At 46.7% G+C, this 14,135-nt stretch overlaps 1 non-coding gene across 1 annotated transcript; it reads right to left on the bottom strand.

The window, feature by feature from the left end:
- Nucleotides 1-4,158: 4,158 nt before the first annotated feature.
- LOC132026354 (U6atac minor spliceosomal RNA) lies at nt 4,159-4,282 on the bottom strand. Its single transcript, XR_009406873.1, has one exon. It is a non-coding gene; the product is annotated as a U6atac minor spliceosomal RNA (small nuclear RNA).
- Between the last annotated feature and the right edge of the window lie 9,853 nt (nt 4,283-14,135).

Below are 14,135 nucleotides of genomic sequence, written 5' to 3'. Positions count from 1 at the left end.
GGAAAAAAAAAAAAAAAAACTCCATTAAATTCTAGTCTTCAAATATGTCTGAGTCATAATAACTATCATAAACTCTGGGAGTGTGTGTTTTCTTCGGCTTTCTCTTTTGGTCAGTTATGTAAGGGGCAGAGAGGGGGCAGCGAAAAGAAATAGCAAGCTTTATGTGTATAATATGAAAATGTACAAATAGGGCTGGTTTTGTAATTAAGCATAGTGTCTCTGTGTCTAATTAAGAAATGACATTTGCGGAGCTCTAGAAGTGTTGAGATGAGAGGCTACAAGTCGGGGAGGGGATAGGCAGACTATATATGGCGTTTTGTCCCTTCTCATGGAAGAAAATGTACATACACATATGTTCCCTTAGCTGGGAAGGCTTGACCCACTTCTGACCCTCATCACCATCACACCCTTCACTGGGTTGAGGCCACTATTCTTCAGGGCTCAACTGAAACATTCCCTCAGCACCCCGCACTTCCCCTTCAAAGAACTCATCACACTTGCAATTAATTATTTGTGTCCTTAGTTGCATAACGCCAGGCACAGTAAGCTTGGTTAAGAGCATGTGTCTGTTTTGCTCATGAAGAGTGGTGCCTAGCCCATCGTAGGGGCTCCGTAAGCGTTTAGTGAATGGCTTTAAGATCTCTTTCCTGCCTCTAGGACCTCACAATCCTTATGAAAAACATTCAAACGCCAGCTAACCGGTACATGGGCTTTCAGCATGGCGGCTCCTGGCCTCCACTCCCTCTCAACTCGACCCTGGCCCATCTCATCTCCAAACTGAGGCATGTGCTTGAGGAGGCAGGTCTAGCAGAGGGGCGTCCATTGGCCTGGGCTTAAACAAGCAATGTAGAAAACTTCTCAAGGCTTCAGCTGCAGTAGAAGTGAGTCGGGAGCAGGCATCCTCTCCCTGCTGAGGGGAGCAGGATAGTAATGGTCCAGAGGTGGACTGAGGAAACAGTGGTTTCAGATGTGAGCCCGAAAGTGCCATCCCAAGGCCAGTTTCTCAGAATTACATGACTTGCTTTTCCATTGAACTGTTTCTGTCTTGGGTCACTAGACAGCATGAGCTCTTGGCGAGGGGTAGGGCTTAATAGATTTCACTGGAATCACAATTTGCTCTTAAAGATTCTTTAAGAGCGCTCTTAAAGATTCACTCTTAAAGTAAAAGTTAGCCATTTGCAAACTGGAGTTCTTTGAGTTCTTGGCAACAAGGCACTCTCCATACATCCCACAGCGAGCTGCTTGACAGCCCATGCCAGAGAGCTAACGTTTAGGCACTCTATACTTTGCAAAGTGGTTTTATATACGTGTTATCAGACCCTTACATATGTGTGAGGTGTTATCATCATCATATGATGTATGCTGTGTTATCATCATCATACCTATACTACAGATGTCCTACAGAGGTTGGCAAAGCCCTGGTCATCCAGTCAATGGATGTCCACCAGACAGGCGTAGACAGGTTGCTCTCCCGGCCCCTTGCCTGTTCCCTCTTGCCCATTACATGAGGTCCAAAGTTTTTCCAGGGGAACCAGTTGCTGTTGATGTTGGAACCTGGAGCTTGGCCTTCCAGCAGGCAGCAGACCTAGACCTCAGCGCTTAGCCTGAGGCCAATCTGACCATTTCCGGTTGTGCTCCAACAAAAGAGAAACCTCTCCACAGGCCAACAACATTGTTATTAAGCTCTATTGAACTGACTGGCTCATAGTGATCCCAGCATTAGCATTAGGTCTCTCTGGTGTGGGGGAGTGCCGAGGGGGTCCAGCTGGCTGTGTAGCCGAGCATCCTTTGCACTTTAGAGGTTGGGGCTGGGGTCTGATTTTGTGTGTGTTGGGGAGGGGTGTGGCTCTGGGAAGCCCGTCCAGCCAGTGGTGTTGAAACTCACTGCAGCGCGGTGGACACGGGGCAAGAAGAGAGGGTCCAGACCTGGTTTTCAAAATCAGTCACCAGGCTGTTGTCCCCAGAAAAGGAGATCCAGGGGACACCACAGTTCCCAGCACAAAGTAAAAGAGTCATAAAGGAGGAAGCAAACGAAGTTGCTTATCTCATTTATTTATTTTCCCTTCCCTGTTTCCACAGATGTTCCTCCGACCCATGTCCCCTGTGCCTCTCCCCAGCCACTATCTGCTAACAAGCTCCCCCAGTAGCATTCCCGGCCCCTCTGCTCCCTGTCATCCCTTCGGGCTTCGCCGAGCGTGGAATTTACCAGCACACAGGATTTCCATAGGTGATAACCGCCGCCAGGGCCCGCTCACCCCGGAGTGGTCCCTCCTGCCCTTGCCGGCGACTGTTCACAGCAGGCGAAGAATTCTTTTTTTTTTTTTTCTTAAATTTTTTATTTAAATTCAATTTAATTGACCTATTACTAGTATTACTAGTTTCAGGGGTAGAATTTAGTGATTCACCAATTGCATACAATACCCAGTGCTCATCGCCTCACGTGCCTTCCTTAGTGCCCATCCCCCAGTCACCCCATCCCCCAACCCCCTCTCTTCCAGCAACCCTCAGTTTCTCCCCTAGAGTTCAGTCTTTTATGGTTTGCTTTCCTCTCGATTTTCATCTTGTTTTATTTTTCCTTCTCTTCCCTTGCTCATCTGTTATGTTTCTTAAATTCCACTGACTTATTTCACTTAGCATAACACCCTCTAGTTCCATCCATGTCATAGCAGAAGGCAAGATGTCATCCTTTTGGATGGCTGAGTAAGGAGAGGAGAAACTCCAGTCTCCCGCGGGGATGTGACTGTCCGTAGCTAACTCACCTACACAAACTAGCCCACCTCTTGATAAGCAACACCTCTGACCTTGGTGTGGATGCCCCAGAGGAAGAAACAAGAGATAAGGTAGAAGACAAATCTTCCGAGGTGGGTCACTCACAGAACACCAGTCTGGAGAAGGACCTCCAGGGACCACCCCATCGGGGCCTCCGTGGCCAGCAGGGCCAGTCCGGGTCCCAAATGGAAGGGAATACAGTGTCTGCTGGTGTCCACGCTCACAGAATACACACCAGGCCTTCTGTATTCACTCCTTCCAGAGCTGTTAGCTTTCCACTCAAAAAAAGTGTGCACCTCTCAGGATGGTTTCAGTTTTGTTTTGGGGTTTTTTTTATTTTAACTTTTTACTGATGTATGAAGGGCATTCGGAAAAGTACCCAAGTCACAAGCTCAATAGCGTTTCACCAAATGGATACACCGAGATCACAAGCCACCAGATCAATACCAGATTATTCCCCACAGCCCTCTCTGAGGCCCCAACCCGCCCACCCCCTGCCTCCTCCCGACCCCGAGCCCCCCAGCCGCTGTCCTGACTTCCAGCATCACACATCAGTTTGCCTCATGGGCTGTACTTTGAAGAAGCTGGATTCCAGAGATGTGCAGCAAAGATTTTCTTTTTTCTTAATCAACACTATCTGGGAAGGGGAGGGACTTGTCGAACCTGATCTGGGTGTCGTATTTTATTTCCAACCCTCAAGATTCCTAACTCCTTAACGCCTCATAAACTGGGAGGAATTTTAGGGAAAGAGTCATCTTCCTGAGCAACCTAGCAGCGGGCAGAAGGCCAAGCGGGGAAGACCGCGGAATGAGGTAAGAGAAAGGCGTTATGAAGAGACAGGAGCCCCCTGGAGGAGAAGTATTCCGACCTCTCCTGACAGATTTCAGACCTCCTTTGCCTCTTGTAATTTTTTTCTCTGTTTCTAGAGACACTGTTTTCAGCAAAGCCACACACCCCCACCTCCTCACTTTAAACGAGCATTGAAAACACAAGTATAACGTGAGCCACATAGGCCATTTTTTAAAAGATTTATCTGTTTATCATTAAAGAAAGAGAGAGTGAGAGAGCATGAGCTGGAGGAGGGGCAGAAGGAGAGAGAGAATCCCAAGCAGACCTCCAAGCTGAGCCCAGAGCCTGATGTGGGGCCCCATCCCGTGACCCTAACCTAAGATCGTGACCTGAGCCAAAATCAAGAATGGGACCCTCAGCTGAGCCACCCAGGTGCCCCTGCAATTTTTCATAGTGGTAAGACACACATAACATAAAATTTATCATCAGTGACATTTAGTACATTCGTAATACTCTGCCACCAACCGCCCTGTCTATCCAGAACAGTTCACTAGCCCAAAGGGATACCTTGTATCCATTCAGCAGTCACTCTTCTCCCTCAAAACAATGTTCACATGCCACCAAGTAAGTGACACTGCCTTAACTCTACGTGTGTTGTACAGGCCTAAAGGCCTCCTCTGTCCTTGTCAAGGAGAAGGCTAAGCTTCTCTCCTTTGTACAGCACCCACGTATGTAATTTTTTAAATTTTCTCATAGCGGGGCACCAGACCGGCTCAGTTAGCAGAACATTCAACTCCTGATCTTGGGGTTATGAGTTCAAGTCCCACTTTGGGTGTAGAGATGACTTTAAGAAAATATTAATTAATTAATTAATCAATTAATCTAGTAGCCACATTAAAAAAAATAATTTTAGTAATTTACTTAACCCTGTTTATCCACACTGTTATCATTCCAACACGAAATCATTGTAAGAATGGTTGCAGGGGCACCTGGGTGGCTCAGCTGGTTAAGCGTCTGCCTTTGACTCAGGTCATGATGGACTGAACTCCATGTGGGCTCCCTGCTCAGCGGGGAGTCTGCTGCTCCCTCTCCCTCTGCCTTGCCCGTGTTCTCTCTCTCTAAGTAAATAAATAAAATCTTAAAAAAAGAAAAAGAACGATTGCAGAGACACATTACACTCTTTCATTCTGACTGAGTCTTTGCGATCTCTCATGTATTTCACACGCACAGCGTTAACGCCATTTGGACCGGCCATGTGTCAATGACCCCGAACGGCTACCATCTTGGATAGTGCAGTTCTAAGTAATTTGTAGAATGCTGTTAATATCCTAAATCATCTTCGTAAAAGGCAATTATTAAATACACAATATTCTGAGGCTATAGTTGTATTTTTAATATAAACGTATCAACTCAATGATAAAAAATAATATATTTGGAGACAACAATTGTCCATAAGTGCCAACCCAAGTAAACCTGAAATCACTTCTTAACACTCCCTCCGCTGACTTCTTTGACTTCTTTGTGGCTCTTTGCTCGTGACTGTGTACACCCTGCAGAGGCCAGGCCACTCCTTTGAGGGACGGAAATGAAGGCCAACCTGACCACTGTCCGGAGGCAGACGTGAAGCTTTCCACAGGGTCATGATGATCTGTCCTTACCGAGGCCTGGGGTTGACCCCCAAGGACAGTGGCAGGTTTGTCACGTGACTGACAACCCTGCCATTCCTCTCACCAAGCCAGAGGGCACAGAGGCCCAACCTAGAAACTTGGACTTGAATTTCAAAATTCCTCCCCACCTCCAGATTTGTATGGCTTTCACTCTCCCACACATTCGAACCTACGTTTGAAAACATGACCTGAGCAACAAGGAGGCTGGTGAACTAGTGTGTTTCTAAGAGCCCTTCCAACCCGAACATTCCAGGGTACTCGGGTGCCATTCATCTTCCCCACTCACAGTCACACAGACACAGACACACACACACACGGCCTGGGTCACCAGCTCCACCCCAGAGAACAGCCTGTAAAGAAGTAAGAACACTTATACTCAACCTTGCTAACTCACCGAGAAAACAGACAGACCTAAACAGAAGCACCCTCCATTAGCATCCATGCGCAGAAAGAAGAAAACCTAGCGGAAACCGGCCTCAGGATCCAAGAATGTAAAAACATTTTTTTTTAGGTTCCCAGAAGCGTCATGCCACCATGCCCCAAGTTGGGAAAAAAATGTGCTATTTTATATGTTTATAACAACATCTGATTTAATATTATACAGTTTTGCTTTGTCACAAACCAGAACAAATACTTTCAGATTTATTGCATCCTTCTGTTCAGAGACTTAAGTAATCATAGTTAATAATGCAGCCATTCCACAGCCTGAAGAAGAGCTTTATAATGGGGGTGGGGGGGACCCAAGATTCCTGAGAGGCAGGTTATTTTCGAGAAGGATTTAAGGTTTTAGAGTTCTCAATGAAGCTTGAAATTCATCTTTTCCAGCTCACGTGGAGTTTCCTCTGAAGCTTGGCTGGGAGGTATAAAGAGAGAAAAACCAGTAGGCTCACAGCTTCTCCCTGAACCCTCAGAGCATGTAGCAATTACTCATCAGCGGTCCTAATCCTTACCTCGGCTTTAAATATTTTTTTAGGGGCGCCTGGGTGGCTCCGTGGGTTAAAGCCTCTGCCTTCAGCTCGGGTCATGATCTCAGGGTCCTGGGATCGAGCCCCGCATCGGGCTCTCTGCTCGGCGGGGAGTCTGCTCCCCCAGCCCCGCCTCTCTCTGCCTGCCTCTCTGCTTACTTGTGATCGCTGTGTGTCAAATAAATAAATAAAATTTTTTAAAAAAAACTTAAAACAATAAATAAATATTTTTTTACCATCCATCAGCTCCCATACTCTTTATGCTGTTAACGCTGTATTTGGAGCCTCCTCATTTGTTGATTCAATGAACGGCACTAGTTGTTTTAAAAAAGAAGAAAATATTTTTACAAAACACTTCCTCATTCATTCCCCCACACATACATGCACATACAGGCAAAGCTAAGCCCCAGGCGTTCTCCCTCCTGGAGAATTGTTCAGGATTAGTTAACGATGTAGCTGGCAACTCGGCTGCTTGATGTTCATGGGGTAGGTTTGGTGTCTTTACTGACCCCTGCATCCAGAAGGGGGTGCTGTGGTCCCCTGAGGGCACCAGGGGCCTCTGTGTGTGTTAGCATGAGTATAAGCCCATCATCCAAAATGTGTGTGCCCTGCGTCCGTGGCTAACCAGGATGTATTTCTAAGTTCCCTTTTTCAAAGAAAGCCAGGATTTGTCACTCTACCCGCCATGAGGGAGCATGCCCACATTAAAATGGGGTTAGGATTGTGAGAACTTGGTTTATGGAAAATCAGGGAAGACTTTAGAACAGCTGGGTTTTTATAAAAATGAGACCCTCTAAGCCCACCTCAGTCCCCCATCAGCATAGCTGGGTGTCAGATGCAGGAACAGCCCTCTACTCAAGGTTCCCACGGGAGTCACATCCACACTGGAACTTACGGACCCCGATCTGAAAGGTCCCTTCGTGACGTCATCAGCAGATGTTTCAAAACAAGACTGTGGGATCAGATCAGTTTCCAGCTGAAGATACTACCACTCTTTGAGATAACTCTTGCTAACTCGTTCTTTAGGAGCCCACGACCCAAAGCCAGAAGCCTGGAGTTCTCATTCTAGCCCATCACCTACAACATAAGCAGGTTAGTTCACCTCTTCAAACCTCACCAATGAGACTTGGGCAATTAGGGACAAGTGTGATTGTAACACTGCAGCAGCTTCCAAAAAGCTTGCATATCCATCTGAGCTCACTGGAGTGCCAGCGATCAAACAGCATGTGTGGGCAACAGTGATCTGAAGACTTCGTGACGTGCTACAAACGTGAAGGCATAATGAGAATGTGGATGTGGTTTTAGAGCAAAGAAAAATCCTGTTTTACATCAAAATATCTATTGTATTATTGATAAAAGTTAGCTTGGAGGATGTGGTTTAGAAATATAGAAGCAATGGAATTTCTCATGCAGAATCCCGGAGCTGAACCCCAGGCAGCACGACACAAAACTGTAGGCTTCCTCCACTAAGGGCAGGGTTTTTCTGCCCGGCTCACCACTCAGCTCAAAGAGACCTGGGATCTGCAGTTAGAGGATGAGCAGAGCCCAAGAAGAAAGATGGAGGAGGAGGCACAGAGCTCAGTGGCTGCCCCCAAATTACCAGTCAAGTCTCCCCTGAGAAGAAGAGTGTGGGGAGGCAGAGAGGGTCCAAGACGAATTAATATCCCTTCATGTGGGTACTTTAGGGATATGTGCCATCTCAATCCCGAGGGGGTTTATTACAGGGAAGTTACTTACCATCTCTGCCCCAAAATTCCTCAATACTTTTTTTTTTTTTTTTGGTTCTTTGTTCCCACTGTGTTTACCCATGATACCTGTGGTCAACCAGAAGTGGGACAGTATCTTCGACACCCCTAATACCAGCTACAGCTCCATTAGGGACCTTCTGGGACAGGCAGAGGGGATTTTTGCCCCCAAAGTTCCTGAGATGGGTCAGTACAGGACATTATGTTCTTCATGGCCTTTCTTTAGTCAAGACAGAAAATGTAGATTCTCTTCTATTTCCTCAAATAGACTGAGATCTGTTTCCAAGCCTCACTGACCAACATAACCTATTAGAAATTAGGCAATGATCCGATGATATCATATGGACGGTGGTGATGGCTGCACAGGAGTGTGAACGTATTTAACGCCACTGAACTGTAGGGGCACCTGCGGCTCAGTCAGTTAAATGTCTGCCTTTAGCTCAGGTCATGATCTCAGGGTCCTGGGATGGAGCCCTGTACTGGGGCTCAACAATAAAAGGCCAACCGTAAGCTGTTCTACATTTGAACTTAACTCCTCTCAAAATATTGAACTACCAGGATCTCCAAAGCTCAAATCCCCTTACAAGTGAAGGTCCAGGGCGCCTGGGGTGGCTGAGTCCGATGAGCGTCCAACTCTTGATTTGCTCAGGTCATGATCTCAGGGTCATGAGATCGAGACCTACTTCAGGCTCTGTTCTCAGTGGAGTGAACCTGCTTGAGATTCTTTCTCTCCGTCTCCCTCTGTCCCTCTCCCCACATGTGCTCTCTCTCTCTAAAATAAATAAATTAATTTATTAATTTTGTTGTTGTTTAAAACAACAACAACAACAAGTTAAGGTCCAAAGAAGTTAAAACAAAAAATTAAAGTTTAAAGTTAAGTTATCTCACCCACGATCAAGGTTAAATTTAAAGTTATCACATTTCAATTTCTAAGTCTCTTTAGTCTCAGCAAGAGGAGCTCTTGGTATTCTGGGTGGGGGTGGGGTTCTCTTAGGGGCTAGAGTCAGGTTGTTTCCAGAAAAGGGGCCTTGGAGTTTGAATTAAGCTAATGCCAAGTCTCTGATATGCCCCACTTTTTTTTTCTTTTTTATTACTATTTTTTAATTGTGGTAAAATACACATCACTTAAAATGTACTCTCTTAGACACTTTGAAGTGTACAGTTCAGTGGTATTTTTTTTTAAGATTTTATTTATTTATTTGTCAGAGAGAGACAAGCAGGGGGAGCAGTAGGCAGAGGGCAAGGGAGAGGCAGGCTCCCCACTGACAAGGATCCCAGTACAGGGCTCCATCCCAGGACCCTGAGATCATGACCTGAGCTAAAGGCAGACATTTAACCGACTGAGCCGCAGGCGTCCCTACAGTTCAGTGGCGTTAAATACGTTCACACTCCTGTGCAGCCATCACCACCGTCCATATCCAGAACTCTTTCCATCCTACAACACTGAAACTCTGTTCCCAGTAAACAGTAATTCCCATTCGTCCTCCCCTGGTTCCCAGCATCCACCACTCTACTGTCTGCTTCTGGGTCTGACTATGCACCATGTCTCTTATGACTGGAATCATACTGTATTGGTCCCTTTGCGACCCACACATTTCAATCAGCATCATGTCCTCAAGCTTCACCCATGTTATAGCATGTGCCAGAATTCCCTTCCTTGTTAAGGCTGAACAACATTCCATTCTATACAGATACAACATTTTCTTTATTCTGTTTATCTCTCATCAAACCCTTGGGTTGCTCCCACCTGTTGGCTAGAGTGAACGGTGCTGCTGTCACCCTGGGTGTATGTGCCTCACTCTCTAAATTCATCAAAAGGTCCCAACCACAGAGGAGATGATCACAGAACTATCACCACATCATCAAATTAAGAAAGCGAGTCAACCCCCAATCCCAGAGAGGGTATCCAGGCAAATCATGACTCCAAAGCCCCCTGGTTGATACTAGAGAAGACAACGGCAGATGGGGAAGGGAAGATTCCTCTTAGAAGAGTCTTCTAAGGGAAGAATGGGAAATGGTTTTATTTGAAGTGCTCATCCGTCATTGCCAGGTGACCGTAAGCCACACAGATTTTCATCATGGGACCATGTCTGCCATATTCAGGGAAGACCAACTCCCCGTGGAAATGGTCTGCTCTGTCAGAGACATTACTGCCTTAAACACATGTTCATGGTTCAGACTAAGCTCACGATTTAAAAGGATTCTAAACAAGCATTTATTTTCTGCCTGAGAAGCTTAAAATGTGGACACCACCAGCAACGGCCAATGCTTCTGAGGGCTGCGTAACAGAGAAGAAGACGAGGTGTTCGACCCAGTCTGTGCCCAGCATACAGACTGCAAAATGTCAGCCGCGCATCGGTTGAAAAGGGGCTCCTCCTAGGAAGCAAGCTGGTGGGGCAGGGGGCCTCCGATAATTAAAACTACCAGACAAAGCATGGGATTGAGCAATGCATTTGCTGAGTCTTGAAATCCTTATTTTGTTCCTTTGCAGAAGCACTGTGAGCATAATGAAAAGAATACAGCTTTAAGAACTAAGCTTCACCCCACCAGGCATTAACGGAGTCCAGAAACTATGTGAACAATCTTTCTTGACATCCCCAGGACGTTTATATCTGTCCGACGAGAAACCAGAGAGGGAAACATGTTAATTTTCTCAGCCTTTTGATAGCACGTATACAAGATCTCTTAGCCCCACAAAAAGCTCCAAATATCCTCTAGAACTTCAACTGCCTTAAAATATAGACTTGCATTTATCTTGGCCACATTAACGAGATCTGTTTGACCAATACATTTATATTTATGATGACTAAGGGCAGATTATGGTTGTTAAAATTTGTCCTTGGGACATGAAAACACTCCTCTGTCATTAATACATTTTGTAATATAAACTATGATGTCAGGTCAACGTAAAGGGTAAAAACGTTCCAAAAGTATGCACACATCATTTTTTAAAGCAATTGAGCCTAATGGAATAACAAAGGTCATCATAACAAACCATTACAGCCTTGGTCTTGGCAACTCTGGCCACAGAAGAATCTCCAAGAAACGATCATCATTCCTCCAATGTTATGGCATCCAGACGACAGAGATGGCTTGCAAATGAGTCATACAGGCTCAGATCCGCGGTAGCTATGTGAGCGGAGGACAATCAATTATTCATGTGTTTACAAAGAGCTTTCCCGGTTGATGTTAACCAGAGCTGCTTGCAAAGAAGAGCTCTCCAGCTGTCCTCGGCCATCCCGGGCCTCCAGCTAACAAGCTGCTTTAATTGCTGGGCAAGTCATCTGGAAGGTGCCCCTCCCCTAGACCAAGTAAACATCATCCCTTCGAAACTTCATTAGGCGTAAAAATGTTAATCGGTAATAATTATGACAATACTTTATTTACAGCACTCCCAGCAAATTCCAAAGAGAGAGAGAGAAGTTAGCCTTGACTTACATCCCACAGGGCTGCCCCAGGACTGGAGTCTGGACTACTAGAGATACAGGCCAGGGTTGGTAGAGGGCATAGAGCAGGAAATGAAGGGAAGGAATCAGAGGCTGTGGGCTTCAGGAGAGAGGTAGGAGGAAGAGCCGTCTGGAATGTTCTGTGACGGGAAGGGAGCACCATGGAGGACCACCAAGAGTAGGTAGATTAGGTTAGTCAATAGCCAAACATAACTGAACTTGATGCACCCATCAAAATCAGCCTTGGGAGAAGTTAGATGAGAAGATACTTCTCAGCCCCTTTTGTTACTACAGCCTGTCCAGGAAGACTAATAATAGGATTAGGGCAACTCCTCTTCCTGAGCTGGGCCGAAGAGGACGGGACCAGATGGCCCCACAGTCCCCTATGAGCTGTGTTTTGAGGGAGAACAGGATCATAATCAAAGCCGTTGCAGGGGCCTCTCCCTCCGAAGGCAGGGGCCTCTCCCTCCCATTCAAAGCAAAGGGATACCTCCGGTGCCCTTCTATTATCCCAATTCCAAGAGCCTTTGTTGAATCCTTCAACCAGATTCTTCCCCTTGCTTGACACTGGGCAACTTCAGACCCTATCATAACTCACTTGACCACTTCTAAGAAAGTGGTAGAAGCAAACAGTGTTCTTGTGGATAGAAGCTCATGGGATAAAGTGAGAATAGAAGTCTGGCCAGGGGCAATAGGATCGCTGGGGTAGTTCTTGATACAGTGGGACGCAGCTCTAGGTAACAAGATGCGAGGGAAAGGTAAAGCTAGCACGCGGGAAGACAGCGCCTCTCCCTGGTGCATCAAGCATCTTAGAGAACTTGCGTGGTATTGTTTTAAGGCCAAGACTAGACTCTGTGTTCACCCCCTCAACCCTGACCCACCCCCTCCATTCATGAATGCAGATTTGGAAAAAGAGTCCAGAGAAAAGGAACACATCTCCGCAAGGCCCGTAGTAGGAGAGCTGCTCTAAGGTGTTCTCTCCACTCCTCCTATAACCCTTTATGCCTCCGTCCAGGGACAAGGGAGAAGACAAGAGGAAGCATCCCACGAAGAGGCCTCCTTCATGTGACTGGGGTCTCTTCTAACTTCCTCAGCCTTCTCAAGAGGGCATGTCTCCTGCTCGTCGTGATTCCTTGTCCTGGCTGGTGCTCCCTCGGGAGAGCTGGAGGTCAGAACGGGTTTCTCAGGAGGGGGTCCGTTAGGAGTTTGGAGGAGGATTGGAGGAGACAGAATTCTTTGATGCAGGTCCCAAGACTCCAGTGAGTTGCTAGGCCTTTGAAGAAATCCTAAAGGGAGGCATGCAGGATTTCCCAGAGTTATTGGTCCATTGAATTCTTTCATACGAGCATCCCTCCAGGCAAAGTTCCAGAATTTCATGGGCCAACAAAACCTAGGGAAATGTAGTGTTAGGGTACGGCCCCAATGCCCTGGTGAGAGCTCCAATTTGTCATACTATCAGAGTTCTGGGGACACAGGCTAGGAGCTCCAGCCTGCTGTCACTGCTGGGGACAGCCTCACAGATAGTTTCCCAAAGTCACAAGCTGTCCTGTCCTACCAAACGGGCAGCCCCCAACTTGCACACCTCCTCACCCTGTCCCCCACCCCACTCCCAAGGGCAGAAAGACAGGAGGAGGATCTCTCATTGCCAGACAACTGCCTGGTTTCTATCAGGCCGAACCTGATTCTTTGCTGCCCTTGTGTGGATAAGTCGCTGCTCTCTCTCCTGGTTGTGAAGCTCCAACTTTTTCTCTGGAACAGCCATGAAAGTGAGCCTTTGAGCCGTCTGCCCAATGGAGCTTTTGCCACCTCTTTGTTTCAGGATCTCCAGCTCTGGGCTGGTAACCCTCTGCTGTGATCACAGCACAAAGTCGCCACCCAGAATGAAACACGACCTCCACCAAGAGTGGACATTTCGGCCTGACCTCAAATGTCCATCACCCACAGCTGTTAAGACCTTTCTGAGGGTCTGTGATCGTCTATATTCCCGATCCGCTATTTCGAGTGGAAACTGTGCAAATGTTCAGAATCCAAAATAAACGAGACATCAGCCTGGCCTTTGGCATGAACCAACTCATTAAATATAAAATAAACACAAGTAAATGGCTTTTAAATCTCCCTGACAGAAAGCTTGGCAACTACTCGGAGATTCTGGGGGTCATTGGAACTTCTCTCTCCAGACGGGAATCTTCCTCACACTCTGAGGGGCAGAAGGGGACTCCCGACAAATGATGGTATCCCGGTACCCCCCCTCCCAATTTGAGGCACGCTCTGTACTGCAGACAAGGACAGGGTCTTCAAGAAGGATGGCCTGTGACACAGAACGGGTCACTGGGGAATCGGACGTTACTATTTACAAAGGGTTAGGAATTCAGATTGAAGGCATTCAGCTTGCCGCCAATGACAAATCTCCAGGAACTGCCACCAAACCAACCCTGAGTTTCTCACTGCTGTCTCTCTCTTGGTTGCCCTGAGTTCATACTCACCTGGTTTCTTAAATCCTGTGTGCATTCTGCCATGGGGTCCCAAGGTCCCCTTAGGAATGTGACTTGCTGAACTCTGATTTTTGCCTCTATCTGTAGTTTCAGCATAAAGTGGATTTATCACGGAAGGTGATGGGCCAGATTACCTGACGGATTGTTTTTATTCTCCACATCACGCCAAGTGTGCAAAACACAAATTGCAAGAATTCACCAACCAGAAAACAGAGACGTAGGCACCTGTTTGCTTCTAATGTTACCTCAGAGCTAGGCTAGA

The sequence above is a fragment of the Mustela nigripes genome, chromosome 10 (genome assembly GCF_022355385.1).
Source record: "Mustela nigripes isolate SB6536 chromosome 10, MUSNIG.SB6536, whole genome shotgun sequence".
NCBI classification, from domain to species: Eukaryota; Metazoa; Chordata; class Mammalia; order Carnivora; family Mustelidae; genus Mustela; species Mustela nigripes.
Note: the sequence above shows the minus strand (reverse complement) of the source record. Positions and strands in the feature narration are given on the sequence as shown.